Source organism: Emys orbicularis, chromosome 2 (assembly GCF_028017835.1).
Source record: "Emys orbicularis isolate rEmyOrb1 chromosome 2, rEmyOrb1.hap1, whole genome shotgun sequence".
NCBI classification, from domain to species: Eukaryota; Metazoa; Chordata; order Testudines; family Emydidae; genus Emys; species Emys orbicularis.
The window spans coordinates 287,415,213-287,421,212 of record NC_088684.1 but is presented as its reverse complement, the minus strand read 5'-3'; positions in this window follow the sequence as shown (position 1 = coordinate 287,421,212).

Below are 6,000 nucleotides of genomic sequence, written 5' to 3'. Positions count from 1 at the left end.
CCAGGGCAGGTCCTCATGCTGCGTCTGGGCTATAAAGTCTCAGAGGTCACTCAGTGAGGGCAGAGTGAAAAGCGAGGACTGCAGAGTGAAGCTGCAGGGAGAGGGGGCTCCTGCAGTGGTCCCTGAAGAAGGAGGTGGAGCTGGGTAAGAAGACCCAGCTGCAAGCTTTGTTTTTCCTTTGGAAGAAGGCAGGCCAGGCCTGGTATCTACTCCAGCTGCTCAGACAGCAGGAAGGGATAGTGCCATAGGGAGGAGGGGCTGTGCCCAGCTCGAGGCTGGGTGGAAGGTTTGTTTTTATGGTTGCTTTTTGGAACTTTGTGTTAATAAAGACGCCAGACCTCAAGAAAGGCTGTGATTGAACAAGCAAGACTGTGTGGAGTTTTGTTTAAGGAGCCCTGAAGAAGGGGAAAATAGGGGCAGGGCACTGCAGAGGCACCCCTGGCCACAAGGGGACGCACAAGCGGCAGCCATTGTGTTATACTCTGAAACCTAATGATGGCCTTTAAAATGTCAGCTTTAGCCAGCAATTTTGCCTGGTGATCAGTTTAGCAGACGTGTCCAGCTGGTGTGTTTGGCACTCGAGAAGCCATAGGAAGTGGCTTAGTTTGAGGTGCTGTCCCACAGTCCTATCTCTTCCCTTTTCTCCCTGTGTCCCCAACAACTTCTACAATGCAAATGCAATTATGTGCAGCTGACACAAAAATCAGCACAATGTAGAAACTGTGGGGCAGGATAAAATAACTTGAATTCAGTCTCAAACTAAGTAAAGCAAGGCACGCTGTGCTGATTGCATCATTCATTTTCATATTTCATTCACTAAAAACCTCCACCCTCCAACTTTCCTGCAGGTGCCACAGAATTTCCTGTCTGTTGCACTGTAAACAGGCATCCTTGCTGCAGAATTTAGGTCCCGTTTGCAGCAGAGTAGGAGAGATTTTGACCTCCTCTCCCCCCGCAGGCATTCTTTCAGCAGCTCTGGAGACAGAAGTATCCTGTTACCTATAGAAGTGACCCATTCACCTCAAGAAAGAAAGGGGAACAAAGCAGTGGAGGGGGAGGGCCTTATGGTGACCTGTTGATAAAGAGACATACAGGACCGACACTTTCAGATGTGACTAGTCCTGTAGGATGCCCAACTTGAGACATCTTGAGCCTGATTTTCAGAGAGTGCCGAGAACCTGTCCTCTAACAAAATCAGGCCCTTTTAAGGCTTCCCAAGCTGGGTCCCAAAAACTGTGGCATCCAAATTACTAGTCACTTCTGAAAAATAATTAGGCCACATGTGGCTCCTGCCAACCCAAACTACACTCAAAATGAAAAAGGTTCAGAATAAATAGTTATGGGCGTTTGAGTGCACTCAAGCCATGTCTTTGGCTGGTATTAAAGAGGGATGGGGAAGACGCAGGGGCGGCTCCAGGCACCAGTGCAGCAAGCACGTGCCTGGGGCGGCAAGCCGCCGGTCGCTGTGAGGGCGGCGTTTCTGCAGGAGGGCCGCCAGTCCCGCGGCTTCGGCGGCAATTCAGCAGCGGGTATGCCGAAGGCGCGGGACCGAGAGATCACCCACAGGCATGCCGTCGAAGGCCGCCTGACTCCCCTGCTTGGGGTGGCAAAAAACTTGAAGCCGCCCCTGGGAAGACGTGTCATTTCATGAAAGAAAAAGTATCTGTGATGCCTAATTGTTTATCTGAAAATGAGTCAGGTAGTTAAAACTTCCACCTTTATGGTTCAGTGGTAATGAGCAAAACCAAAACCTGTGGGTCTTCTCCCTGGTTTGTGCTATACGCCAAAGCTCTCTCATTTCTCGGGCCAAAGTACCTTTGCCCTCATGCTTGCAACACTTGATACTGTGGTTATTTTTACACAGTCACAGTTTGTCAGAAGGGGACTTGTAATGGGTTCTTACATCACTAGACCTGCTGCCTCAGTTTCCCTACCGCTCTCATTTTTCCATCTAGTCCAGTGGTTCTCAAACTTTTTTTTTCACGGACCACTTGAAAATTGCTGAGGGTCTCGGCGGACCATTTCATGAACTTTCCAAATGTTGTTTCTACCGATAGCTAACTACTGTAAAGCACTTTGGATAAAAGTGCTATATAAAAAAAAAAGTAATAATAATTAGCATTTTTTGTTCTACAAATAAAAGCACACAACTCATATTTTAATATCAGTAGTCTTACCTTTCTAATGCGATGGATGTGCCCTCTCTCCCCCGCCACAGCAGCCCCCGAGCTGGGGCTGGGAAGGAGGGGAGTGTCTCCCTCTCTCCCTTGTGGCAGCAGCCCCCAACCTGGGGCTGAGAAGGAGTGGGGTGTCTCCCTCTTTCCCCCGCCATGGCAGCCCCCAAGCTGGGGATGGGAAGAAGGGGGGTCTCTCCCTCTCTCCCCTACCGCAGCAGCCCAGAGCTGAGGCTGGGAAGAAGGGCCGTCTCTTCATGGCAGCCGCAGCCCTGGAGCTGGGGAAAGTCGCCTCTTTCTTTGGCCACTACAGCTCTGCACATCCCAAATTTCCCCCAACCCGTCTTCTCACCTCACTGCCCCCTCCCACCTACCCTCTGTGCGGCTCCAGTAATTACGTGGGTGGTCCTTCATTCTCCCGAGTGCGACCGCCCAGGCGTGCACCTTAGAGGGATCTATCCGTGAACCACCTGAATGGAGCTCGCGGACCACAGTTTGAGAATCTCTGGTCTAGGCTATAGTCTCCCCCGGGTTATTTGTAGTGCTTTTGACTCTCCAGCCAATGCCAAAGTCCAAACAACAAACCAAACAGATCCTTCATCAGCCCTCCCTGGTATAAGCGCCGACTCCGTGGGTGTTCCGGGGCTGGAGCACCCACAGGGAAAAATTAGTGGGTGCTCCGCACCCATCGGCAGCCAAGCTCCCCTCCCCGCCCCACCTCCTTCTCCCCCCCCCGAGCGCACCGCGTCCCCGCTCCTCACCCTCCCTCCCAGCGCTTCCTCCCTCCCCCCCTGCCGCCTACCAGCTGTTTGGCGGTGCTTAGGACTTTCCAGGAGGGAGGGGAAGGAGCGGGGACGCAGCGCACTCAGGGGAGGAGGCGGAGAAGAGGCGAGGCTGGGGCGGGGACTTTGGGGAAGGGGTGGAATGGGGGCTGGGTGAGGGCAGTGCAGGGAAGGGGGAGGTCAAGCACCCACCGGGAAGAGGGGAAATCGGCGCCTATGCTCCCTGAGTTAAACCCTCCTTTCCCGTGGTGCGCTGGCTGTGGGTGGCACATCCTCGCTGTACTACGGATCCCAGGGCTCATGCCCTAACTTGTGCTCCGCATTCTGCCCTCAGCCCAAGACTGCTCTGTTCTGCTGTTTCCTTAAGCCACTTTCTACAGTACCTGGCACTTGTCAGGCCTTCTTCTCTGGCTGCCCCTACACAAGCCCCTCCTCACTGTCCTTCTGTAGCCTGCCTCTAGGCATCTGCTTTGGCGCTTTCATGACGCCTTCTCCATCTCCATCTCAGTGAGGGAACCACGACCAGGCCTTCTGCAGACCCCTGTGTCTAGATAACCTCCCAGCTCAATGCTGCTTCTCCCAGCCCTACACCTACTCAGAGCAGCCTGCCTCTTATGTTCCCAGCAGGCACGGATCTCAGTCACATGGAGGTTGGGGGAAGCCGTTAGAATCCAGGTATACTAACTACATTGTACGCAGTATAATCATGGAGTGAACTCTCCAGTTCTATGAATTAGTGGTAATTACAGGTAGCAAATAGGATAACCACAGTAGAATTGCAATTAACTGCACTATCATTACAGTACCCTTATACTCTGAGGTGTGACCTATTTTCCTTCATAAAAGTGACATGCAAGGGAGTTACAACATCTCCCAGCCAGACAGAGACAAGGGCCGGTCAGGTTCCCCCAAGTTCTACCATAAAGTAGAGGGAGCACTCGACAGGGACAGACTAGTTCAATGTGAATGTGTAACGGTCCCCACTTAAGATATCAGTGCGGTTTGAACCTGGGACCTTCAGAGCAAAAAGCATTAGCCTCTACCACTCCAGTTAAAGAACTAAGCCCTTTACTTAGTAGCCAAAGCAGACTCATTAACTGCTATGTGGGTAGCCACCATAGGGGGGGGACAAAGACTCACTCTCCTGGTATGGATTACACAGGCCCAGCCAATCTTTGTCCTCTGGTTGTTACAAGAGTGCTCTACGTCCGTGAGCATGCACATAGTTAATAGTTAAGGAGCAAGCAGATGGCGCTCAAGAATATGCAGCATACTTCTTGGGTTGGTGTTGGACCAGTAAAACTCTTTGTTGTGCCCTGCAAACGGCCTCCTCTGGCATCTCTTTACAGGCCGTCAACTCAGGTAATCATCTTTGTTACCCAGACATCTGTTAAGCTGGAATCAAATCCGTAACTGAGAGCAGCACGAGCTCCAACGTCTATTAACAACCTCTGGAGTCATCCTGCCTCCTTGCTGGCTGTCTTTTAAGATGTCTTAAATTGTCATTTAAAAGATGGCGGGAGCAACAGCAACATGTCAGTATAACGCTCTCATCATCGGCAACGTGCAATTCGCAGCGATGCCTAATGAGCCCTCTAATGCACGCTTGTTCGTTTCAATGTGGGCAAGTCACGGTATCTGCGTAACATTGCCTCTGTCTGAGTTAATAATACGGCAACACGACTGGATTGATCTTTGCCAGCAGGATTGATCCAATCCCACTGAGCGGAGCTGGAGCGCGTGTGGGATAGTTAGCACCCTTTGCAAACCGCTATAAATCCTGCAATAAAACGCTCTTTAGGAAACAGTAAAACTTTAATAAGTAAAAGATTATAATTCATGAGCCAGAAGAAAAAATTCAAGAGCGTATTTCCCCTCCCCCACGAGTAATTTTCTTTCCTAGTGCATGTGGGCGAAGCAAGGACTGGAATGCTTTCTCGGCAGGTTCCGGCAGCTCAAAGGCATTGTATATCACTGGGCAACGTGACTCGGCGTTCAGGTTGTCAGTTGCACCGTTGAAGTTAATGGGCCAGGCACTTTGTGTTGGTGGGAGACAGCCATGCGAACACAGTTCTAAAAAAGAAAAATACACTCGAGCAGTGACAAATTGCCGGGCGGGGGCGGAGAAAGAGGAAGCACAGAGTGAGACGGGGAGAAAGAGGGAGAGGGCGGACAGGAAATATCATTGAGAGGAAAAGAAGGCCACGTTAAAAATATATATATTGATATAGTGGGGATGTGTGTAAAAGAAAACACAAGAACCCACCCAGCTGGCGGGGGAGGAGGAAGCAGCTGTCCTTTTAGGAAGATTTATCACAGAGCCGAGTTGGACGGCTTGAAACTCACAGTCAGGGGGGGGGGAAAGGCTGATTTGATGAAATAATTACAAGAGAGAGAACGAGAGGGAGAAGGAGAGTTTACAGCTGGCAGGAACCTGAAAGGGCAGAGTGGATTGGTAGGAAAGGGTTGGCGATTTTAGCTGTTTCTCACTACGAGCTAGATTGTGACCCCCATTGCTTGCGCTGAGTGCTGCCTCTGGCTGGGAGGTGTCCCACCAAAATCAATGGACTAGGTGGGGCCCAGGTGCTGCCATACTGCCCCAGGCCTGGCGAGGAGCACCACTCCGTCTTTCCGATGAGCTGCAAAACCCAGCTCCTCTCCAACTGTGGTCACTAAAGAGCCCCGGGCACTTTTTGCAAGAGCAGAATGTTAATCCTCACTGTTCTGGCCAAACTGCTGCTTTGGCAATTATATCCTGGCTACTTAATCCCACCTCCGCTGCTTTCATCGGATTCTGTATTCTTCTGCACCTCGCAACCTAAATTATTGCATAAAGGTGCTAGACAATGGCCAGGTCCCACTCCAGAGAGAGCTGCCCTCCAGTGGTGGGTGAAGAGCTTTGCATGGGAAAGTTTCATTCAGGCTCTAGTACTGTAAGCTATTTATTGTTCAGGTGGTGCCATTCGCACCGGGGCATCACTGATGTATGAAGCATACGCCCCCCATATATGCTGCAAAGGATGTTTGTCATCGCCCTTAGGGGA